Source organism: Primulina tabacum, chromosome 18 (genome assembly GCF_025594145.1).
Source record: "Primulina tabacum isolate GXHZ01 chromosome 18, ASM2559414v2, whole genome shotgun sequence".
Taxonomy (NCBI): Eukaryota; Viridiplantae; Streptophyta; class Magnoliopsida; order Lamiales; family Gesneriaceae; genus Primulina; species Primulina tabacum.
Genome location: NC_134567.1, coordinates 8,014,633 through 8,041,461, shown reverse-complemented (window position 1 = coordinate 8,041,461; position 26,829 = coordinate 8,014,633). Strand labels below are relative to the sequence as shown.

The 26,829-nt window shown below is 41.8% G+C and overlaps 1 non-coding gene across 1 annotated transcript; it reads right to left on the bottom strand.

Annotated features, from left to right (window-relative positions):
- Positions 1-20,021: 20,021 nt before the first annotated feature.
- On the bottom strand, positions 20,022-20,127 carry LOC142533981 (small nucleolar RNA R71). Its single transcript, XR_012816855.1, has one exon. It is a non-coding gene; the product is annotated as a small nucleolar RNA R71 (small nucleolar RNA).
- Between the last annotated feature and the right edge of the window lie 6,702 nt (positions 20,128-26,829).

Below are 26,829 nucleotides of genomic sequence, written 5' to 3'. Positions count from 1 at the left end.
GTTTAAATACTTGTTATATAGTTGTTAAACCTTAGTTGAGACTGATTGTATATAGTGCAAGATTTGTACTTTTAGTACTGACAAGTATGTTAAGATGTATGCCATTACGTTCCGCATTTTAAAAAAAAAATTTAGACCCTGTTTATTATAATTAATTAAATTAGTCCCAATGACGATTAATAAGATGATTAGCGTCCGGGTCCCTACAACAGAACGCTAATCATGCTCTTAATCATCATTGGGACTAATTAATCAATTATAAAACAGGGTCTAATTTTTTTTTTAAAATGCGGAACGTAGTGAAATAAAACATATATACATCTCAGTACAAAAGTACAAGTCCTGTACCACATACATTTATTCAAGTAAGGTTTAACAGCTAATATCAAGTGTCCAACCCTATCTCTAATCTAAGTCCGGAGCCTCCAATCTAATCACGATCTTTCCTCATCTCCTCGACCATGAACATGTCCCACCTGTTGCCATGCACACATACAAAACAAGACAACAGCCGGATAACTCCGGTGAGAATAAATCCCAGTATAAACAATGTAAACATGCAATCATATAAAAACATATACAAAAGCATATAACAAATATCATTCACATGCAGCCAATCAACAAACATGTATAATATCAAAACTGTAAATCAACTAGTCATCACAGACTCGACTCAAACAACGCGTCGTCTCAGACTCAACTCACCTCTAACCTAGGGATCCCAATGTCTGGATATTGATAATTATATCGAATCTCAATCGACAGGAATGAATCAACTCTAAACGGCATCGATATAATTCATATATCCAGTGTCTGGGCGAAACAGCCGCAGAATTGACGAATCAGTCAAGAATTAAGCGAATCAGCCAATAATTAGACGAATCAGTCAGTAATTAAGCGAATCAGCCAAAGTTTAGACGAATCAGTCGATAACTAGACGAATCAGCCAATAACCAGACGAATCAGCCGGTGACTAGGCGAATCAGCCAATGACTAAACGAATCAGTAGTCAACACATGTAGTGGCTATAAATCAATAGACTATAAACATCAATCTAATCAATTACAAATATCAATGTAATAAACTAAGTATGTGATTTAGGGAGACTCGAGTCAAACCTCACTCGAGTTGTGCAATCCCAACTCAACATTAATTTATACATTTCTTTCTGATATTCTGACACTGTCGAAGTCTCGAACTCAAAGCCTGTCAATACTCAATCTGACAATAACAATATCGAGGGTACGGTATCAATACACCACTCAAACAACACTGGATATAATCAGAATTCAATCAAATTCTGTTTCAACAATATGATGTCATAATTTCAATATATCCAGCACTACCATATTTGTCATATATCAATTCCAACACCTCATAATCGATAACAATTCAATTCTGATATCAAATCGATTCCAAAATAACTCCGAAAATCATAACAATTCCATATGGTATTTATTTTCAGTCTGGTTTCGATTATACGATGTCTAACATGACAATAACATCATATATGAATCATATCAGATTCTGACAATACCATCATTTCAAATCATATCAAAACGTAGTAAAACTTACGTCCAGTTGTAGCCTACGTCGATAGGAACTCAATACTGAAGTCGGATTCAAAATCGGACGGGCGGATTTCTCCCGAAAGGCGTAAGGATTTTCGGAGCTTCTTCGTTTTTCTCTTTTCGTTTCTTCTTGCCTGAAGAATTAAGATGTACATATATATATATATATATATATACATCCACGCACATGCAATAAGCCAAGTGGCTCGGTGTGCCTACTGCACGTCTCGCGCATATGCGCGAGACCTACGGGTCTCGTGGATAAACTTCTCGGCAGCTCGCGCATATGCGCGACTCATCTCCGCGCATTTGCGCGAAGTCCTCTGAACTTCACTTGTACAGGCTCGCGCATATGCGCGACTCACATCGCGCATATGCGCGAGGTCCTCTGCCCATGTCTCGCATATGCGCGAGGTCCTCTGCCCATGTCGCGCATATGCGCGCATCTGTGCCGCGCATATGCGCGAGGGCTACGGTTCCTCGCACATTTTCATGCATTATCTCGTCTTTCCCGGTCCGATTCTTTCCGTCTATAATAATATCAATTATCCCCAAATCATTCCACCTGTTGTGGGGACCCGGACGCTAATCATCTTATTAATCGTCATTGGGACTAATTTAATTAATTATAATAAACAGGGTCTAAATTTTTATTTTTTTTAAATGCGGAACGTAATAGCATACATCTTAACATACACGCAGTACTAAAACTACAAATCTTGCACTATATACAATCAGTCTCAACTAAGGTTTAACAACTATATAACAAGTGTTTAAACCCTAACTCTAGTCCAAGTCCGTAGTCTCCACTCTAACTCGATCTTTCTTCACCTCTGTGACCCTGAACCTGTCCCACCTGTTGCCATGCACACATACAGATAAGACAACAGCCGGATAACTCCGGTGAGATATAAATATCCCAGTATAATCAATGCCATAAAATAAAGTATGTGATTTTGGGAAACTCAAGTCAAACCTAACTCGAGTTGTGCAATCTTGAATCAACATTTATTTATACCTTTTATTCTGTCACTCTGATACAATTGAAGTCTCGACTCAAAGCTGTCAATGTTCAATCTGGCAATGAAAATATCAATATACTGTATCAATATTTTATTCAAATCAAAACATCCCCGTCTTATCAAATTCTGACGGTACAACAGTACAATCTTGCGATACCGGTGATACCACACCAGTATATGCTAAATCCAATAACTTATAATCAACCACCGTACGAATCTGACATCACATCTCAGTCAATTTAACTCTGAAATTCATAACAATTTCATAATCAATCTGTTTCTTAATCAGACTTCGATTCTATGATGTCTACTATGTCAAGAACGCTATATATGAATCGTATTTGATTCTGGACATAGCATAATTTCAAATCTTAACAAAACGTAACAAAACTTACGTCCTGTTGTAGCTGTCGTAGCTAGGAACACGGTGTCCTACTCGGATTCAAATTTGGACGGCCGGATTGATCATAAATCAAATTCTGAAATCAACGAGCAATTCCCCTCAACAGATATGTCTAACATGTATTCAGATCAGAATATAAATCCATATCAAGAATAAATCCTATTCTAAACATGTCCCATCATCAGGAACATAAATCAATATGAATCAATATAACTGTAAATTAGACTCATGCCGTCTCATTTAAGACTAGACTCAATCTTAGTCTAGGGATCCCGGTTTCCAGAAGTTAGCATTCCCATATCGACCAACAGTAATAGAAAAGACTCCAGTGCTATCCACGTCGATAGGGTATCGATCACCAGTAATAGAAAAAATATCAATTCTATCCACATCGATATGGTATCGATCACCAGTAATAGAAGAAGCTCGTATTCTATCCACATCGGTATAGTATCGATCACCAGTAATAGAAAGAACTCCGATTCTATCCACATCGATATGATATCGACCATCAGTAATAGAAGAAGTTATGATTCTATCCACATCGATACGGTACCGATCACCAGTAATTGAAGAAACTCCGATTCTATCCACATCGATATAATATCGATCATCAGTAATAGAAGAAGTTATAATTCTATCCACATTCGATAGCCAAACATCCGGTGACAGACTTTGGCCCAATCGCCAATACACTATCTTGTGATATTGTGCAATGTGCCCGTGGCGATGGTGAGAATCGGACCTGAGATGGCCAAGGGATGAATAGTGTACGATTAGGATTCTAGATTGAGAATTCCTTTGATGATTTGTACTATCTATAACTCGATTATTACAGAAAGGAACAGAGGGACTCCTTATGTATTCAGTTGATTTACTGAAGTTGAGTCTATCATTGGCTGATTTACCAATGATAAGAAAGTTAATAATGTTTTCCCCGATAAGACTTCTGGTTCGATTCCAATCAGAGAGATTGATTTTAGCCTTGATTTGATATCAGAAACAGATTGCATCATGATTGAGACAGATTGCATTCAGGGTATGTTATATCTGAAGATGATGTATTTGTTGAATTTAGCATAATTAAACCGGAATTAGTTGGCCGAGGTGGATATCAGTGTCAAACATTTGCGGTTTATGAGTTTAGCGGATCAGTACCGATGAGTGATGTTTTGAATCTGATTGAAGCTTGCTGTTGTTTTGAATCCGTGTTTGAATCAGGTAAGTAATACTGTATTGTATATGAATAACCAATCTGTTGTTCCAGATGTTCCGAATTTAAAATGATAAATATTGCCAGACAGTGTGCAATAATCTATGCGGTATGCATTTTGATAGCTGAAAAGGTGTTGATAGAATGCTTGAATCTGCATATATTAGGTGTACAGGATGAGGTACAGATAAGATCAGACGATCAAGAGTTATGTCAGAAGAGTGATTAGATTGCATTGAATGCCAAAATTGACTATATCATACCATGATTTTCTGTTGACTTTGTAGTTTTGGAAGAAAACATTATAAACTCCTTCACCTACTGTCTATAGATTGACGGATAGTCGGAGAAAACTGTCCGGATACTGGAGAATATCCAAGAAATGTAGTGCTGGATTTTAGCACTAGTTCACATGATTTATTGTCATTTATGAATTATCGTACAACCATAGCTATCAGACGAGTATTGAGAAGGCTCCTTTCGAAGCGTTGTACGGAAAGAGGTGTCGATCCCCTCTTTATTAGAATGATATCTCTGAGGTCCTTGAGACTGGACCTGATATGACTAGAGATATGATTGAAAAAGTGAAGCTGATTCAAAAGAGAATGAAGGCAGCCCAAGACAGACAAGCCAATTATGCCAATGTCCGACGACGACCGTTGGTATTTGAGGCTGGAAACCGAGTATTTTTGAAAATTTCACCTTTGAGATGAATTGTCAGATTTGGCAAGAAAGGGGAGTTGTCTCCACGATAGATTGGGCCGTATGAGATTCTTGCGAAGATAGGAGATCGTGCCTATCGACTAGCTTTAATCGCCTTCATTATATGGGATACAGGACGTTTTCATGTTGTTTTGCGAAAATACCTATCTGATGCTTCACATGTCATCCAACCCAATGAGGCCGAGTTGAATGAGACATTAAATTATTTCGAAAAACCGATTCAGATTCTTGATCGGAAGGAAAAGTAACTCAGAACGAAGACTATTCCACTTGTGAAAGTTCGGTGGAGTTAACATGGCATTGAAAAAGCTACTTGGAAAACTGAGACTGATATGAGACAGATTGATTGCCTGTGATTTCGAGGACGAAAATCGTATCTTAGGGGGGGAGAAATGTAATGCCCGAGATTTGAGGTGTTGTTAATCTAAAATGATTCGTTAATTAATTGATGAGAGTATAGACGAGACGGATCAGATTAGGATATCCGAAAAGGAGATTGAATTATGAATTGAAAATGATATGACATGGAAGAGGACATGGGATAGCATGAACAACGGTTGAAAACCAGTAGGCATCACGCACATGCGCGGAGAAAGGCGCGCATATGCGCGAAAGATCCTTCGCGAGGACAGAACATCTCGCGCATATGCGCGAGAAGGGGCGCGCATATGCGCGAGGCAAGTATTTGGGGTGATTGCCGAGACAGTAAGTCTCGCGCATATGCGCGAGACATGACGCGCATATGCGCGAGCAGGTGTATTCAGGAATGCCGAGTCCAGAGAGTTGGGCGCATATGCGCGGAAATGTGTCGCGCATATGCGCCAGCAGTTTGGAAGTCACGCGCCGAGAGTTAAGGTCTCGCGCATATGCGCCGGTTGATGTCGCGCATATGCGCGAGACGTGTTGCGTAAAGGATGAGCCACTTGCCCCTTCCATGCATGAATATATATACATATACCTTCGTCCATTCTTCAGAATAAAGAAGAAAGAGGAACGAGAGCTTCCGGGGGAATTTCGTTCAATTCGATTTGCGATCAATCCGTCTGTCCAAAATTAAATCCGACTTTGGTACTGTGTTCATATCGACGCAGGCTACAACTGGACGTAAGTTTTGTTACGTTTTGTTAAGATTTGAAATTATGCTATGTCCAGAATCAGATACGATTCATATATAGTGTTCTTGACATAGTAGACATCATAGAATCGAAGTCAGATTAAGAAACAGATTGATTATGGAATTGTTATGAATTTCAGAGTTATTTTGGAATCGATTTGATATCAGAATTGAATTGTTATCGATTATGAGGTGTTGGAATTGATATCTGACAAATATGGTAGTGCTGGATATATTGAAATTATGACATCATATTGTTGAAACAGAATTTGATTGAATTCTGATTATATCCAGTATTGTTTGATTGGTGTATTGATATCGTACCCTCGATATTGTTATTGTCAGATTGAGTATTGATAGGCTTTGTGAAGGGCCTAAAACTCCTTTCTTGAAAATTTGCGGAAAATTAAAAATTTTCTTTTTAAAAGAACTTAAATGGCCTCATTCATAAAATCACTGGTGAATCAAGTTCAATATTTCAAAATATTGCAGCGGAAGAAAATTAAGTTTGCCAAAAATCACAATTTAAAAATATCCAACAACTGATAAAAATTGTTTGCGGAATAAAATAACAACTGCTGCACTGAGGTCCTCGGGTGCCACTACTGCCAACCCAAGCTGGCTCACTGGTCCCCGCCCTCGGCCCTGGCCTCATCAGTACCTACAACAATCAAGTCTAGTGAGCCTAAAGACTCAGCATGCATATATCGCAGGTAACGAGTAAAAATCTGAATTTAAAATATGCATGAGTTAACATATCCTGTCCTGAGGCATACTGAAAATAATCTGTACTGAGCAATTATAATACGTGCATAACTGAACTGGAAATTACTGTAAAAATATTTGCTCCTTGGAGCCTGTACTGAAATATCTGGTAAAATTTTCTGTTGAGATTATGTTTTACGCCTGTGGCCACTGCACTAAGCTGAACTGATCGGTAACTGGCTACCGGGGAGGCTGAAACTGAACTGAGCTGGCCGGTCACTGGCGACCAGGTGGTACCATACTGAACTGATCGGTCACTGGCGACCGTATAAAATAACACTCCCACATAGTGAATGAACCACAAGCCATATCGCATAAATCTCAAAAATAATCATTTTCTATTTAATGCACGTAAAATAATTAACTGGCATAATGAAAATTCCTGTAATTTTACCAACTGGATTGGATTGGATCGTTCCCAGGCTCGCTGCAACTTAACTGTGCCACGAAAAATATGAAATAGCTTAAACATGACCAACTATGCAATTTACGTTCAAAAGATGCGACTATGACGCCTAATGACTTCGCATTTAATCATGACTCCGAACCAACCTGAACCGACACCGAACCGACGTATAGTCATGATTAAAATACGCTGAAAAATCATAAAATAATGCTCCTAAAATGATAGGGTCGAAATCTAGGTGAAATGGAGGCCAAAACACGAAACGCTCTTTCGAGAGTCAATTTGGCACATTGCACTGTAAATTCTCGTACGACCTCAAAAATGATCCAAATGACAAACGGTCGAAAACATGACCTTCCTAACTCAATGAGGCACTGTCCAGTCCAAGGCCATGGGCTAAAAGCCAACCACGAACTCGAACGAGCCTCTGAACCGACACAGCATTTTGCTGTAATTTCCAGCAGCTGCGCAACTACAAGACTTGCGTTGGTTTCGAGACTATCGGCCATTAGGGGCGTGAACCACTGACCAGAGACTCTTACCAACATCCCAAGGAATGATTTGAACCATGGCTAAGGGCCCTAGGCCAGCCACAATCCGCATCACACCATAACTCAACCGAAGGGTCCAACCGAGAGCATCTTGAATGCGTGTGTAGTGTTTATGCTATGATCGATGTCTTGCGTCGTTCCAGTGGCCATTTGATTGACCATGGCACGATCTAGACATCTAGGAGCATGATATGAACCGTGGCTAAGGGCCATAGGCCAACCAAGATCCACACCAAGCAAACACAAACCGAAACCAAAAGCTGTCCAACCGAAGTAGCCGAAGGGGTATAGGGGCTGTTGTGATGTTTTTATTAAAAACCGATGAACCATGGACCAAGCCACCAAAAGGGCAACTTAGTCACGTCTTAGACATGCTGGGGAAGTGATCCAACCATGGCTATAGGCCCTTGGGGCAGCCAAGATCAGATCCTTCCTCCATGACAAGAAACTGAATTTTCGAACAACATTTTCTGCACCTATGGGGACTTGCTGTCATTCTGAATTTCCAGCAAGCATGGGGCTGGTTTGAATGGACCAACATGGTCCTAATGCATCCTACTACATGTATACAAGCCGCCTTGGGAGCCTGGAGTCGATCCAATACCTGAAACTCACAAAACAAAAGAAACCGTGAAGCTTGCCAATAAATTCGAAAATTCTGCATGTGTGGTTTCAAAATGTTTTGACATGGATCTCGATTTTTACTTGAATAAACATGATCATGTACTGAAAAATAAATGATAATATGACTTGATTGAGGTTTGAAAGAAATCTAGACATGCCTGGTTTCGTTTCGAAAGAAAACGAACGAAATGACGACGACGCGGCACGGAGGAGGTGGAGCGCTTCTCTTGTTTACCTTTCTTGCTCTCGATTTTTTCTTCCCTTGCTTCCTACTGAATTCCCACGGTTTTCCTCTCTCAAAAACACTCTGAATTTCGTGACTAAGGGAGGGGGAATGATGGTTAGGAGGGTGAGGGAAGTGGGTGCAAGATATAAGGAAAGAATCAAGACCAAGTCTTCTCATTTTTGAATTTTGAATTATGGTTTGATATCAAATGAGTTGGTGGATGCTTCTAGGAGGTAGTGGCCGAAATTTTGCTTATTTTCTAGTCTAGGATATGTCCATTAATTAATTAAATTGTGCTCCCAAAAATCCTAGAATTATCCTACTAATTACATGCAAAGAATTGGTCAAAGTTGATGAGTTGGAAAATGAATCTTCTAGCACTAAGGGTGGCCGAAAAATGCATAATAAAATAAAGGGGAATGTTGATTATCTAGTCAACTAATAATCCTTGAAAGCCTTACTAATCCTTTAAATAATTTAGTGAGCTAACCCCTTAATTTAATAACTTAAATGAGTTCATTTCTTAATCACCTCAAATAATTAAATTAAATCCTCAAACCTCCCTTTCTAACCTAAATGAACTTACTTGCTAGCTAAATTAACTTCTGGAAATATTTATCGAATCTTAAATTCTATCTCAAAACTCCGACTCCGGTCCGGCCTCACTGAAAATACTGAAATGCTAAAAAATCAAACTACTGAACTGAAATAATAAAATAATTAACTTCAAACAAATGCATTTAAAATAATCATGCAATGAAGTCAATTAAATTTAAAAATCTAGAATTATGCATGGCTTATACGTCTACTGATTTACGGGTTCTACAATCCTCCCCCCCTTAAAAGAAATTTCGTCCTCGAAATTAGAACTCACCGAATAACTCAGGGTATCGACTTCTCATCTCCGGCTCAGACTCCCACGTAGCTTCCTCCTTTGAATGGTTGAGCCATTTGACTTTGACTCGCTTAACGAGCTTGTTCCGAAGTTTCTTCTCCTGTCTGTCTAGGATCTGCACGAGTCTCTCCTCATAAGATAAGTTCGGAGTAAGCTGCAACGGCTCGAAATTCAGCACATGCGAAGGATTTGCCATATACTTCCTCAGCATGGAGACGTGAAAGACATTGTGTACTCCGGCCAGATTTGGCGGAAGAGCCACACGATACGCTAGCGTCCCAACTCTGTCGAGGATCTCAAACGGTCCAATGAATCTCGGACTGAGCTTCCCTTTCTTGCCAAATCTCATGACACCCTTCATAGGTGCCACTTTCACGAAGACATGATCGCCCACTACAAACTCTAAGTCTCTCCTCCGCTGATCGGCATAACTCTTCTGTCGGCTCTGAGCAGTCCTCATCCTATCACGGATCTTGACTACTACATCTGCTGCCTGCTGAACAATCTCTGGACCCAACTCTGCTCTTTCTCCTACTTCATCCCAATGAACAGGAGATCTACACTTGCGGCCATACAGCGCTTCATACGGAGCCATACCTATAGACGACTGGAAACTGTTGTTATAGGTGAACTCTACTAATGGTAAGTTCGACTCCCAACTCCCAGAGAAATCAATGACGCAAGCACGGAGAAGATCCTCTAAGATCTGAATAACTCGCTCTTACTGTCCATCTGTCTGCGGATGGAAAGCTGTGCTAAACAGCAACTTCGTACCCATAGTCGAATGCCAACTCTTCCAAAACGAGGAAGTGAATCTGGGATCTCTGTCGGATACGATAGAAACTGGAATACCGTGGAGTCGGACTATCTCTCGGATATACAGCTCTGCATACTGAACCATGGTGAAAGTCGTCTTAATAGACAAGAAGTGCGCTGATTTGGTAAGACGATCTACAATCACCCAGATAGCATTCGATCCTCTGGCTGACCTCGGCAATCCGGTCACAAAGTCCATGGTAATGTTCTCCCACTTCCACTCGGGAATAGGAAGAGGCTTGAGCAAACCTGCTGGTCTCTGATGCTCGGCCTTCACTAACTGGCAAGTCAGGCACTCGGATACAAAACGCCTGATGTCCTTCTTCATCCCTGGCCACCAATACAATAGCTGCAGATCTTTGTACATCTTCGTACTCCCAGGGTGAATGGAGTACGGGGACGTATGGGCCTCTGATAAGATATCTGCTCGGATAGAATCACTGCTAGGAACCCATATCCTATCTCGGTATCTCACAAAACACTGCCCTTGGCTTCATCTCTCTTCTTCCACTGTGCCAACTGCTCATCTGCTGCCTGACCGCTGCGAATACGGTCAATAAGAGAGGACTGGATAGTCAAGGTAGATAAACGAGGAACTCTACCTCGCGGATAAGTCTCAAGATCGAACTTCTGCATCTCAATCTGAAGAGGTTTCTGAATCGTCAAATGAGCCATCACTGCGACTTTCCTGCTCAAAGCATCCGCAACTACATTAGCTTTACCCGGGTGGTAGCTAATGTCACAATCGTAGTCTTTCACAAGCTCCAACCAACGCCTCTGACGCATGTTCAGCTCCTTCTGCGTAAAGAAATACTTGAGGCTCTTATGGTCGGTAAAGATCTGACACTTCTCCCCATACAGATAGTGCCTCCAAATCTTCAAAGCAAAAACTACGGCCGCTAACTCCAGATCATGGGTAGGGTAATTCTTCTCGTGGATTTTCAGCTGTCGAGAAGCATACGCTATCACTCTCCAATGCTGCATCAAAACTGCACCTAAACCAAGCTTCGAAGCATCGGTATACAGGACAAACTCTTCGGGCCCTGATGGCATGGCCAAAACTGGTGCTGAAATAAGAGCTTGCTTCAAAGTATCGAAGCTTTTCTGACACTCCTCGCTCCACACAAACTTCACATTTTTCTTGGTCAGGGCTGTGAGTGGAACGGCAATGGATGAGAATCCCTGGATGAACTTCCTGTAATATCCTGCTAGCCCAAGAAAACTGCGGATCTCTGATGCATTCTGAGGCACAACCCAATCTCTGACTGCTGCAACTTTCGCCGGGTCTACCTCAATGCCACTGCTAGAAACAATGTGGCCCAAGAACGCCACCTTCTCTAACCAGAATTCGCACTTACTGAACTTTGCGAATAATTTGTGTTTCTACAATGTCTGCAACACTGTGGTCAGATGCCTGCAGTGCTCCTCCCGACTCTTGGAGTAGACGAGAATGTCATCTATGAACACTATCACAAACTGGTCGAGGTACGGCTGAAATACGCGATTCATGAGATCCATGAAGATTGCTGGCGCATTCGTCAGACCGAACGGCATCACAAGGAACTCGTAGTGACCATAACGAGTTCTGAAAGCTGTCTTCGAAACATCAGCACCTCTCACCCTCAACTGGTGATAACCGGAACGCAGATCTATCTTGGAGAAAATCGAAGCTCCCTGCAACTGGTCAAACAGATCCTCAATCCTCGGCAGTGGGTATTTATTCTTCACTGTAACCCTGTTCAACTCCCGGTAGTCAATGCAAAGCCTCATCGTGCCATCCTTCTTTTTCACAAATAAGACTGGCGCGCCCCATGGAGAAAAGCTCGGGCGAATGAACTCCTTGTCGAGAAGTTCCTGGATCTGCTTCTTAAGCTCTGCCATCTCTGTCGGTACTAGACGGTACGGCGCTTTGGATATCGGAGCCATACCTGGCATAAGCTCAATGGAAAACTCCACCTCTCTCTCTGGTGGCATACCAGAGACGTCTTCGGGAAAAACGTCTAAGAAATCTCTGACAACCGGAACATCTGAGGCTGACTGGCTGGGTTCCTCGGGGACAGATAAAAAGGTTGCTAGAAATGCCCGACACCCTCTATGCATAAGTTTCCTAGCCTGAACATAAGGAATAATGCGCGGTAAAGGAAAGTACCTGTCCGGCTCAAATAAGAACTGCTCCATTCCAGGCGGTCGGACAAGAACAGATCTCCGCTGGAAGTCTATCAACACTCTGTTCCTCAATAGCCAGTCCATCCCTAGGATGATGTCAAATTCCGGCATCGGTAGCACAATCAGATCCGCATAAACAAGATTACCGTGCAGCTCAAGGTCTATATCTCGGATAACATTGGTAGCTGCCATCTCCTCGCCTGACGGCAACACTACTGAAAAGGCTGTATCTAGCCCAATGGTCTGGATCTTGAGAAAGTTTGCAAAGATCTCCGAAATAAACGAGTGAGTGGCCCCTGAATCTATCAAGGCCTTGGTAGCGGAACCAGATATAAAAATTCTCCCTGAAAGAGCGGAGCCCTAAGTTGAATCCCACTACAAGATCTAAACTTATAGACATGCAAAGGTCTAGGTTCCTCTAGCTTAATTCCTCTGAAATAAATCTGAGTAGAGCATGCAATCCTATAACAGTTCTAAGTTCAAAATCTAAATCCCGATTCCCAAAATGCTGAAATTCGAAGAATAACTTAAAGTTTAAAGGTACCTGTCAACAACATAGTCTCCGGGTTGGTTTCCGCGGCATGGAGAGCAAAAACTCTGCCTTGGGTAGGCAGATTCCTCTGAGGGCACTGCAGCAACATGTGGTCTGGACTGCCACACTTAAAACACTTTCCTGAGCCAGCCATACATGCTCCAAGATGGCGACGTGAGCACCTGGGACAGACTTGGTGCTCCTGAGTCCTCGGGGCTGGGCGTCCCCGCTGCTGCTGCTGGCCTCGGTTCCTGGGCGGTCCATGAAAAGGCCTCTTATTCTGCTGCTGATGCTGATGAGGAGGAGGGCGGTGCGGTGCCTGGACTGGGCGCTTGCCCTGGCGATCCCTCTCGATATCCCGCAGATCCTGCTCTGCGGCTAAGGACTTGGAGACGGCAATCTCATAAGTAGCAGGGTCAGATACCCTAACATCCCGGCGCAAGATCGGCCGTAAACCCACCAGGAAGTGCATCAGCTTGGCTCTGGCATCATTCGCTATCAGGGGCACAAAGTGACAGCCCCTCTCGAACTTACGGATAAACTCCGTAACCGTCATATCCCCCTGTCTCAGACTCATGAACTCGGTGGTCAGCCTGGTGCGAACCTCCTCAGCAAAATACTTGGAGTAGAAAACCTCCGTAAAGCGGGTCCAAGAAAGTGTAGCCAATGTCAGGGCTACCAAAGCTCCTTCCCACCATAAGCGGGCGTCTCCAGTGAACAAGTAGGTGGCACATCAGACTCGGTCTGCGTCCCCCAGCTCCATAAAATCGAAAATAACCTCGAGGGATTTGATCCATCCCTCGGCAACCATGGGGTCAGATGCCCCAGAGAATTCCTTCGGGCGCATCTTCATGAATCGCTCATACACAGCCTCGGGCCTTGTCGGCCTGGCTGCGGCTGCGGCTACGGCTGCGGCATTGCCCCCCGCAAACTGTGCGAAGAACTGTGCCATCCCAGCTAACATCTGGGCACTCATGTCCGGTGGGGGTGGTGGAGGAGGTGGTAGGTCTCCCTCCGGTCTACGCTCCTCCCTGTCCTCTCGGCGAGGCTCCACCTCTCTGTTGCGCTCTAAGATGCGTCTAGGGGGCATACTGTTCCAACATAACCCATACGTAACTAACATGCATAATTCCATAATTTATTTTAAATGAACTCTGAAATACTGAAAATCTGGAAGCATGCTGACAAACTAATTCATGCTTTAACTAAAATGCTGAACAAAATGCTGAACTGAAAAACTTACAGACCAAAGGCGTGGCTTCGTGAGCTTCTCGCGGTCAGTAGTAGTGAAACCCTATACAGAACCACCGCTCTGATACCAACTGTGAAGGGCCTAAAACTCCTTTCTTGAAAATTTGCGGAAAATTAAAAATTTTCTTTTTAAAAGAACTTAAATGGCCTCATTCATAAAATCACTAGTGAATCAAGTTCAATATTTCAAAATATTGCAGCGGAAGAAAATTAAGTTTGCCAAAAATCACAATTTAAAAATATCCAACAACTGATAAAAATTGTTTGCGGAATAAAATAACAACTGCTGCACTGAGGTCCTCGGGTGCCACTACTGCCGACCCAAGCTGGCTCACTGGTCCCCGCCCTCGGCCCTGGCCTCATCAGTACCTACAACAATCAAGTCTAGTGAGCCTAAAGACTCAGCATGCATATATCGCAGGTAACGAGTAAAAATCTGAATTTAAAATATGCATGAGTTAACATATCCTGTCCTGAGGCATACTGAAAATAATCTGTACTGAGCAATTATAATACGTGCATAACTGAACTGGAAATTGCTGTAAAAATATTTGCTCCTTGGAGCCTGTACTGAAATATCTGGTAAAATTTTCTGTTGAGATTATATTTTACGCCTGTGGCCACTGCACTAAGCTGAACTGATCGGTAACTGGCTACCGGGGAGGCTGAAACTGAACTGAGCTGGCCGGTCACTGGCGACCGGGTGGTACCATACTGAACTGATCGGTCACTGGCGACCGTATAAAATAACACTCCCACATAGTGAATGAACCACAAGCCATATCGCATAAATCTCAAAAATAATCATTTTCTATTTAATGCACGTAAAATAATTAACTGGCATAATGAAAATTCCTGTAATTTTACCAACTGGATTGGATTGGATCGTTCCCAGGCTCGCTGCAACCTAACTGTGCCACGAAAAATATGCAATAGCTTAAACATGACCAACTATGCAATTTACGTTCAAAAGATGCGACTATGACGCCTAATGACTTCGCATTTAATCATGACTCCGAACCAACCTGAACCGACACCGAACCGACATATAGTCATGATTAAAATACGCTGAAAAATCATAAAATAATGCTCCTAAAATGATAGGGTCGAAATCTAGGTGAAATGGAGGCCAAAACACGAAACGCTCTTTCGAGAGTCAATTTGGCACATTGCACCGTAAATTCTCGTACGACCTCAAAAATGATCCAAATGACAAACGGTCGAAAACATGACCTTCCTAACTCAATGAGGCACTGTCCAGTCCAAGGCCATGGGCTAAAAGCCAACCAAGAACTCGAACGAGCCTCTGAACCGACACAGCAACTTGCTTTAATTTCCAGCAGCTGCGCAACTACAAGACTTGCATTGGTTTCGAGACTATCGGCCATTAGGGGCGTGAACCACTGACCAGAGACTCTTACCAACATCCCAAGGAATGATTTGAACCATGGCTAAGGGCCCTAGGCCAGCCACAATCCGCATCACACCATAACTCAACCGAAGGGTCCAACCGAGAGCATCTTGAATGCGTGTGTAGTGTTTATGCTATGATCGATGTCTTGCGTCGTTCCAGTGGCCATTTGATTGACCATGGCACGATCTAGACATCTAGGAGCATGATATGAACCGTGGCTAAGGGCCATAGGCCAACCAAGATCCACACCAAGCAAACACAAACCGAAACCAAAAGCTGTCCAACCGAAGTAGCCGAAGGGGTATAGGGGCTGTTGTGATGTTTTTATTAAAAACCGATGAACCATGGACCAAGCCACCAAAAGGGCAACTTAGTCACGTCTTAGACATGCTGGGGAAGTGATCCAACCATGGCTATAGGCCCTTGGGGCAGCCAAGATCAGATCCTTCCTCCATGACAAGAAACTGAATTTTCGAACAACATTTTCTGCACCTATGGGGACTTGCTGTCATTCTGAATTTCCAGCAAGCATGGGGCTGGTTTGAATGGACCAACATGGTCCTAATGCATCCTAATACATGTATACAAGCCACCTTGGGAGCCTGGAGTCGATCCAATACCTGAAACTCACAAAACAAAAGAAACCGTGAAGCTTGCCAATAAATTCGAAAATTCTGCATGTGTGGTTTCAAAATGTTTTGACATGGATCTCGATTTTTACTTGAATAAACATGATCATGTACTGAAAAATAAATGATAATATGACTTGATTGAGGTTTGAAAGAAATCTAGACATGCCTGGTTTCGTTTCGAAAGAAAACGAACGAAATGACGACGACGCGGCACGGAGGAGGTGGAGCGCTTCTCTTGTTTACCTTTCTTGCTCTCGATTTTTTCTTCCCTTGCTTCCTAATGAATTCCCACGGTTTTCCTCTCTCAAAAACACTCTGAATTTCGTGACTAAGGGAGGGGGAATGATGGTTAGGAGGGTGAGGGAAGTGGGTGCAAGATATAAGGAAAGAATCAAGACCAAGTCTTCTCATTTTTGAATTTTGAATTATGGTTTGATATCAAATGAGTTGGTGGATGCTTCTAGGAGGTAGTGGCCGAAATTTTGCTTATTTTCTAGTCTAGGATATGTCCATTAATTAATTAAATTGTGCTCCCAAAAATCCTAGAATTATCCTACTAATTACATGCAAAGAATTGGTCAAAGTTGATGAGTTGGAAAATGAATCTTCTAGCACTAAGGGTGGCCAAAAAATGCATAATAAAATAAAGAGGAATGTTGATTATCTAGTCAACTAATAATCCTTGAAAGCCTTACTAATCCTTTAAATAATTTAGTGAGCTAACCCCTTAATTTAATAACTTAAATGAGTTCATTTCTTAATCACCTCAAATAATTAAATTAAATCCTCAAACCTCCCTTTCTAACCTAAATGAACTTACTTGCTAGCTAAATTAACTTCTGGAAATATTTCTCAAATCTTAAATTCTATCTCAAAACTCCGACTCCGGTCCGGCCTCACTGAAAATAATGAAATGCTAAAAAATCAAACTACTGAACTGAAATAATAAAATAATTAACTTCAAACAAATGCATTTAAAATAATCATGCAATGAAGTCAATTAAATTTAAAAATCTAGAATTATGCATGGCTTATACGTCTACTGATTTACGGGTTCTACAGGCTTTGAGTTTGAGACTTCGACAGAGTCAGAGTATCAGAAAGAAAGGTATAAATTAATGTTGAGTTGAGATTGCACAACTCGAGTGAGGTTTGACTCGAGTCTCCCTAAATCACATACTTAGTTTATTACATTGATATTTGTAATTGATAAGATTGATGTTTATAGTCTATTGATTTATAGCCACTGCATGTATTGACTACTGATTCGTTTAGTCATTGGCTGATTCGCCTAGTCACCGGCTGATTCGTCTGGTTATTGGCTGATTCGTCTAGTTATCGACTAATTTGTCTAAACTTCGGCTGATTCGCTTAATTACTGACTGATTCGTCTAATTATTGGCTGATTCGCTTAATTCTTGACTGATTCGTCAATTCTGCGGCTGTTTCGCCCAGACACTGGATATATGAATTATATCGATGCCGTTTAGAGTTGATTCATTCCTATCGATTGAGATTCGATATAATTATCAATATCCAGACATTGGGATCCCTAGGTTAGAGTTGAGTCGAGTCTGAGACGACACGTTGTTTGAGTCGAGTCTGTGATGACTAGTTGATTTACAGTTTTGATATTATACATGTTTGTTGATTGGCTGCATATGAATGATATTTGTTATATGCTTTTGTATATGTTTTTATATGATTGCATGTTTACATTGTTTATACTGGGATTTATTCTCACCGGAGTTATCCAGCTGTTGTCTTGTTTTGTATGTGTGCATGACAACAGGTGGGACAGGTTCAGGGTCGAGGAGATGAGGAAAGATCGTGATTAGAGTGGAGGCTCCGGACTTGGATTAGAGATAGGGTTGGACACTTGATATTAGCTGTTAAACCTTAGTTGAATAAATTTATGTAGTACAGAACTTGTACTTTTATACTGAGATATATATATGTTTTATTTCACTACGTTCCGCATTTTAAAAAAAAATTAGACCCTGTTTTATAATTGATTAATTAGTCCCAATTATGATTAAGAACATGATTAGCGTCCGGGTCCTCACAGAAGGGATGGCACAAAAATTAGAGGATTATTCAGACATTATTGGAGAGCCGCCACAAGCTTTGGAGAGGAATTCGCGCTTGGATTGAAGATTCGACAATTTTTCGGGCATCGTCTTTGTGTTTTTCATCAAATCTAGTATTTCTACTCTAGTTTTTATCATTCAAACATTGTTTTGTTTATTTTAAATATGAATTCGAGTAGCTAATTTAAATATTTGTTGGGATTTAAGGGGATCCTACCCCAAACTTTGATTTAATTAATTTATATTTCGATTGTTGCATTATTCTTGATTGTGTTACTGTTTTTCATTGTGTTGTTAGAGCGTCGCTAACTTTAACAACGTTTTTATATTGCGAGTGAGTTCGAGAGAATAGCTTGTGATAGGAACAAGTAGTATAATCCGTGGATCTAAAATTTACATTGACATATGAAATTGGATACGCGCCGATAGTTATAGTCCTAAGGGTCGAAAACTAGGGGGTTTCATATATCGATATGCGATTCACTCTTGATAAATAATTAAAGACATTTAATTACTTCATTGAGTAGAATTAGTTTGGCATAGCTCGAGAGAGTGTGTTCAATTGAATAGGAAATCCTGTCGGAAGCATTCAATCACTATCGAACGAATTAATTAATTAACGAGGGGTAGGTGAACCGATATTCCCAACAAATTCATTTCTCATTGAATTTTAAATCAATCATTTCAGATATTACATCTCATCATTTAATTCCTGAATATTTTTATTTGGATGTTTATTTGATCATAGTAGTAATAATCAATCAATCCAATTTTCGTTGCTAAAGATTTGATAACTGGAAATAATAATTGTCAAATATAGTCTTCAGTGGAACGATACTCGTACTCACAGACATTATACTATTACTTGACATCGTGCACTTGCGATTAATTTTTGAGCATACAAAATTATATTTTTAATAAGGATTCCACAGTGCAAGTTCTGCTCGATCAAGTTTTTGGCGCTGTTTTCGGGGACTGTTAATTCACAATTTTATTTTTAGTTATTTTCTTTAGCATTGTTTCATATTTATTAAATTAACACTACATATTCCATTACAGATATCTCGTCTAGTGCATGCCAAAGTCACTTGACGTGGAGCTTGAGCAGTTTGACCCTGAAATTGAAAGAACTTTCCGCAGGAAAAGACATCAGCATAGACTGAAGTTACTGATGGAGAGACACGAGCACGAGCATGAGGAGGAACATCGTGAAGATAGACATGTTGAGATGCCGCGCCGCGTACCAATGCTAGAATATGCCCAGCCTTCTTTGGATGGTGCACTCCCCAGCATTGTGAGGCCTATTGTGCGATCAGATTACTTCGAAATCAAGCTAGCTATAACTCAGATGATTCAGAATACAGTCCAATTTGGAGGATCTGCAGTAGATGACCCAAACACGCACATCGCAGATTTTCTTGAAATTTGCGATACTTTTAAATTTAATGGAGTTTCTGATGATGCTGTTAGACTGCGTTTATTTCTTTTCTCCTTACGTGATAAAGCTAAAGCATGGTTAAATTGTTTGCCTGTAGGTTCGATCACCACATGGGAAGATATGGCGAAGGCGTTTCTCATCAAATACTTTCCTCCATCTAAGACCATCAAGCTGCGGGCAGACATCACCACTTTTGCTCAATTCGAGCAGGAATCTTTATATGAAGCATGGGAGCGTTTCAAGGATCTATTACGAAGATGCCCTCATCACGAACTGCCACTTGGGTTAGTTGTTCAAACCTTTTACTATGGCTTGCTTACTCCTAATCGTACTATGATAGATGCTGCTGCGTGTGGAAACCTCTTGAGAAAAACTGCTGAGGAAGGATATGAGTTGTTGGAGGAGATGGCTGCTAGCAGCTATCATCCTCAATCTGAAAGGAACAACCAGCGAAGGAGTGCAGGAGTTCACCAGCCAACTGACCTTTTCGCTATTACTGCACAACTTAATGCTTGAACAGGAAACTGGATGGTTTGAATATGGGTGGTACGGCTATGCGTCTGCAAGAGATATTTTGTGAAAAATGCGAAGGAGAACACTATGTTAAGGACTGTCAAGATTGTGGTCCTTTTTATGTGCCAGAAGGGGCACCTTTGAATCAAGTGGGAGTCCAAAACCTTCCAAAGAATGATCCGTACTCAAACACATACAATCCTGGATGGAGGCAACATCCCAACTTCTCATGGGGTGGTCAAAACAGTCAGAATCGACCACAAGAAGGACAACAATATTGGAAACAACCGATGTACAGATCTGACCCTCCCAGAGAAGAAAAGTCCAACTTAGAGCAAATGATGTCTAAGTTTATCTCGTCCACTGAAACTAGACTCCAAAATTAAGATGCGTCAATAAAGGGGCTAGATAATCAGATTGGACAGTTGGCAAAGATGATAGCAAATAGAGAACCGGGCACCTTGCCAAGTAACACAGAGACCAATCCAAAAGAGCAAGTGAAGGCCATCGAGTTGAAGAGTGGAAAGATCTTAGAGGCCAGAGGAACAGAAAAACTAAAGCACAGGATGAACAGACTGAGTTATCAAAAGGTAAGTCTTCCAACTCAACACCAGCACCCACTGCACAATCTAAAATTGTTATTCCTCCACCTTTTCCTGCAGCATTAAAAAAGGCAAAACTTGATGCACAATTCGGTAAGTTTCTTGAGGTATTCAAAAAATTGCATATCAATATTCCTTTTGCTGATGCTTTGATGCAAATGCCTAGTTATGATAAATTCTTGAAAGATATATTAGCTAATAAGAGGAAGCTGGAGGATCACATGATGATAAACTTGACTGAGAATTGTTCTGCATTGGTACAAAACAAGATCCCACCAAAACTCAAAGATCCAGGGAGTTTTTCTATTCTTTACATGATTGGTGATGTTGTTTTTCACAAGGCTTTGTGTGATCTTTGGCAAGTATTAATCTTATGTCCTTATCTGTATTTAGGAAGCTCAGATTAGGAGAACCTAAGCCAACAAGGATGTCCTTGCAACTAGCAGACAGATCTGTCAAATACCCACGAGGGCTCATGGAGGACGTCTTGGTAAAGGTGGACAAATTCATATTTCCTACATATTTTGTGGTACTTGACATGGAGGAGGATGTGGAGATGCCTTTGATTTTGGGGAGACCATTCTTTGCAACTGGCAAGGCCCTAATTGATGTGCAAGAAGGGAAGTTGAGATTGAGAGTGGGAGAAGAGGAGATCACTTTCAATGTTTTTAATGCACTCAAGCACACACTGCACTCTGATAGTTGTTATAGAATTGATGCTTTTGATGCTCTTGTGTCTAACTATGTGCAGGGTGCTATTAGAGATCCTTTGGAAGCCACTCTCACTACTGAACTGAGAGAAGATGAATTGGACGAAGAGAAAGCCGAAATAGTGGCATACCTCAATGCCAAACAACCATGGAAGAGGCCAATAAGGATGAGATTAGAGGACTTGGGAGATCGAAGAGATTTGATCCCTCAGAAGGCAAGCCTGGAAGAGCCACCGACGCTTTAGCTCAAACCATTGCCTCCACACCTAAAGTACGTATACCTAGGTGAGAATAACACTTTACCTGTCATTATTTTTGCTGCTTTGACAGATGTGTTGGAGGACAAACTGTTGGAAGTTTTGAATGCGCACAAGAGTGCTTTTGCGTGGAAGGTGGCGGACATCAAAGGGATCAACCCATCAGTCTGCATGCACAAGATCTTGATGGAAGACGAGTACTCAGCTCTTGTGCAACCTCAGAGAAGATTAAATCCAAATATGCAAGAGGTAGTAAAAGCAGAGACTATCAAACTCCTTGATGCAAGTATTATCTATCCTATATCTGATAGTGCATGGGTAAGTCCGGTTCAGTGTGTGCCAAAAAAAGGTGGGATTACTGTGATCACAAATGAAAAAAATGAATTAATACCCACTAGGACAGTTACGGGATGGCGTGTGTGCATTGATTATAGGAAATTAAATGATGCCACCCGTAAGGACCACTTTCCCCTGCCCTTTATTGATCAGATGTTGGAGAGACTAGTGGGGCATGAGTTTTACTGTTTTCTAGATGGTTATTCGGGGTATAATCAAATCACTATTGCACCTAGGATCAAGAGAAAACCACTTTCACTTGTCCTTATGGAACTTTTGCTTTCCGCCATATGCCTTTTGGTCTTTTTAATGCCCCTGCTACGTTTCAACGTTGCATGACTGCTATATTCCATGATATGATTGAAACCTTTCTTGAAATATTTATGGATGACTTTTCTATCTTTGGTGCAACGTTTGATAAGTGTCTGCAGAATCTGAAAACCGTGTTGAGGAGGTGCGAGGAGACGAACTTGGTACTTAATTGGGAGAAGTACCACTTCATTGTACAAGAGGGAATTGTCTTAGGGCTCAAGGTTTCAGAACAAGGGATTGAGGTGGACAAAGCTAAAATAGAAGTCATAAAGAACCTACCACCACCAGCCTCAGTAAATGGAGTTAGAAGTTTTCTAGGCGACGTCGGTTTTTATAGGCGGTTTATCAAAGATTTTTCAAAAATTGCCAAACCTCTATCTTCCTTACTTATGAAATATGTGCCTTTTGATTTCAATTCTGATTGTTTACAGGCGTACGAGGATTTGAAGGAGCACTTGGTGACGGCTCCTGTCTTGATGGCACCAGATTGGGATCTGCCCTTCGAGATCATGTGCGATGCCAGTGATACGGCGGTGGGGGCTGTGCTTGGCCAGCATCAAAATAAGGTATTTCATACAATTTACTACGCAAGTAAGACTTTTGACGAGGCTCAATTGAATTATGCAACAACTAAAAAGGAATTACTTGCCGTAGTATTTGCGCTTGACAAATTTCATTCGTACCTTGTTTTGTCCAAAGTAATTGTTTACACAGATCACTCGGCATTGAAATATTTACTTGCTAAAAAAGATGCAAAGCCACGCTTACTTCGGTTGATTTTATTGTTGCAATAATTTGATTTAGAAATCAAAGATAAGAAAGGTGTCGAGAATGTGGTAGCGGATCACTTGTCTAGGTTGGAGCCGATTAGTGATGATTGTGTAGATCAAGCCATAAATGATTGGTTTCCTGATGAGCAGCTATTTGAGGTGAGACATTGTCCTTGGTATGCAAATTTTGCTAACTTTCTTGTCTCAGGCACACCTCCACCAAATCTATGGTTTCACCAACGAAAGAAATTTTTTCGGACGTGAAGTATTATTTTTTAGAGGAACCGTTTTTGTTTAAGATTTGTGCAGATGCCATGATAAGAAGGTGTGTTGCAGAGAAAGAGTTTGGTCAAATTCTCAACCACTGCCATGAGCGTGAGGTAGGTGGTCATTTTGGACCAACAAAGACGGCATCTAAGGTACTTGAATGTGGCTTTTATTGGCCAACCCTATTTAAAGATGCTCGTTCTTATGTGCGCTTACCTGTAATAAATGCCAACGGACAGGTAACATCTCTAACCGTCATGAAATGCCTTTAAATAATATTATTGAGTGTGAGGTTTTTGATGTGTGGGGAATAGACTTCATGGGACCGTTTTCCAGCTCGTTCACGAAAAAATATATTTGGGTGGCGGTCGACTATGTGTCTAAGTGGGTAGAGGTAGAAGCATATGCCACTAATGATGCTCAAGTGGTCCTGAAATTTTTAACATGTTTGGGACACCACGAGCAATCATTAGTGATAGTGGCACCCATTTTTGCAACAAACTCTTTGAAAAACTTTTAAGCAAATATGGTGTCACACATAAGATATCTACTCCCTATCATCCCCAAACGAGGGGTCAAGTGGAAGTGTCTAACCGAGAAATCAAGCGGATTTTAGAAAAAGTGGTAGGTGTCAGTCGAAAAGATTGGTCTGTAAGGTTAGATGATGCTCTTTGGGCATATAGGACTGCATTCAAAACACCATATAGACTACTGTTTGGTAAAGCATGTCATTTACCTGTAGAGTTAGAGCATCGAGCATACTAGGCAACAAAAGCACTGAACTTTAACTTTACTGATGCAGGTGAACGACGTCTTCTTCAATTGGACCAGTTGGAGGAATTTTGGAATCTGGCATATGATCTCGCACTATCGTACAAGGAAAAGACAAAGAGGGCTCACGACAGGCGAATCATTGAAAGGGAATTCAAGGAAGGTGAAAATGTCCTGCTCTACAACTCCCGGTTACGATTGTTTCCCGGAAAATTGAAGTCGCGATAGTCTGGTCCATTCATTATTTCCAAAGTTTACCCATCGAGAGTTGTAGAATTGCAAGATGGAAAGGATGGGACATTTACGGTCAATGCCCAGTGACTGAAGCACTACATGGGTGGCACAATCGAGCCACAACTTGGAATCACCCGGTTCCAAGACAATCCGAACTGAAACTGACCGACAGTCCAGCTCTCGACTATAAATTGAGAACCACCCCGTTTTCCCTTATCTTGCATTTAATTCGACTTTAGTTTATTTTCTTATTATTTTTTTTTTAAAAAAAAGAGGGGAAAGCCGTAAAGCTCCCGCCCGGGCGGACAATTACATCTGCCCGGGCGAAACCCTTTTTCAAAAAATTTTTTTGACAAAAAGCCGTGAGGTCTCCTGCCCGGGCGCAAATTCACATCCGCCCGGGCGTGCCCTTTTAAAAAAAATTTTCGAAAAGTCGTGGAGCATCCGCCCGGGCGGAACCTAGTTCCGCCCGGGCGGATCGCGCAGATTTAAAAATCTGCACCCTTCTTTTCTTCTCCCCATTCCAACCCTACTCCTCCCCCTTCGGTTTTCGCCTCCCTCCTCCCTAAATCTTACTCAAATCCCCTCTCTTGTGTCAATTTTAGGTACAATCTTGGGTCACCATCTCCGCCAAACATCAAGAAGTGATTTTTCCAGTCACGAATTGAGATTTTCCAGCCACCTCTGCCATTTCCGGCCACCTCTGATATTTCCCGCCGCTGCTGAAGCCTCCGGCAGCCACAAATTCCGTCAACATGCCTCCTACTCCGGGCTACTTGTTCTTCTCAAATAATCCACGATGGCACCTAAGAAAGCTCGGGTGAGTCATGCCTCTTCGTCTTCATCGCGTAATTCTCAGTTATTTGTGAATGATACCGCTAGGGAACGATATGAACATGCGAAAATACATAGAGCTCCGCTTCGCGAACGTGGTTTCCAGCTTGTGCAATACATATCTATTATAAATCAAATTGAGAATAGAAGATGGGGAAAATTTTGTAGCCAACCGCAAGCCGTGGTGGTGCCAGTGGTGAGAGAATTCTATGCTAATGCGGCTGAGAGGAGCGATAGTAAAGCATTTGTGAGAGGAAAGCTAGGTAGATTTTAGTTCGGTAGAAATTAATAGGATGCTTGAGACACCGGCTGTGGATGACTTGGTATATGTGGCATGGGCAGCAGAACCCAATTTAGACTTGATGATGCAAAGAATCTGCTATCCGGGGTCTCCGTGGAAGACACCTGGCTCGCACACTTGTTTTGCAGAGAAATATTTGCTCGTCCCAGCTGCAATGTGGTATGCATTTCTTGCCACACGTTTGATGCCAGTCGGCCACACTAGCGAAGTATAGAACGAGAGGGGGCTGCTGCTTTATGCACTGATCACTCACATGCCACTCAATGTGGGCAGGATTATTCATTCGCAGATCCAGCTGAGCATTCATAATCCGAATGTGGCATTATTCTTCCCCCACATTATCACCGAGCTATGTGCTGGGCACTGGGGTCGTTTTTCAGGATGACGATGAGTGGTTGCCACTGACCAAGGCCCTCGATGACGCTAGTTGGATACAGAAATTGGCAGTACCGCGGAAGGCTTTCCCACAGTTTGGCCCTATATGGGACGGGTCCACTTTTGATCACGTGCCCCAGCAGCCCCCACCACCGGCCCCGCGACCTCGACATCGCCTTCTTCGAGACCGGATGGACGAATTTGCTGCCTTCGCGGACCATCAGTTACAGTGGCAGGCTGTGAGTCAGACGTATCAGACTGCCACTGATGCCATGCTGCGTCTATCCCTGAGCCACAGTGGTATTGACCCAGCCCCTATGCCACCTCCTATGCCAGCTTTCCCGCCACCGTTTCAGCTCCACTATGCCGATGCCCTAGAGCCGGATGATGGTGTCATTCCCCAAGAGGCGCACGAGGAGGATGATCTTTGAGAGGGGAGTCACTTCTGTCCCTTCTTTTTATTTCCTGCATTTCGTTTAGATCATTTTGTTTATTTCTATGTCTGTTGCATGTTTAGGTCATATTGCATCTATTTTGTTACACACTATCTGCCTCTTTTTCTATCGTCTGTTGCATTGGGGACACTGCTCGAATTTAGTATTGGGGGGTGGATGGGTGTTGTGTTATGTGTTCATTTTTTTTCTTTGTTGGTTTTGTTTGTGGACATTTAGTTTTTAGTCATTTTTTTTTTGTAT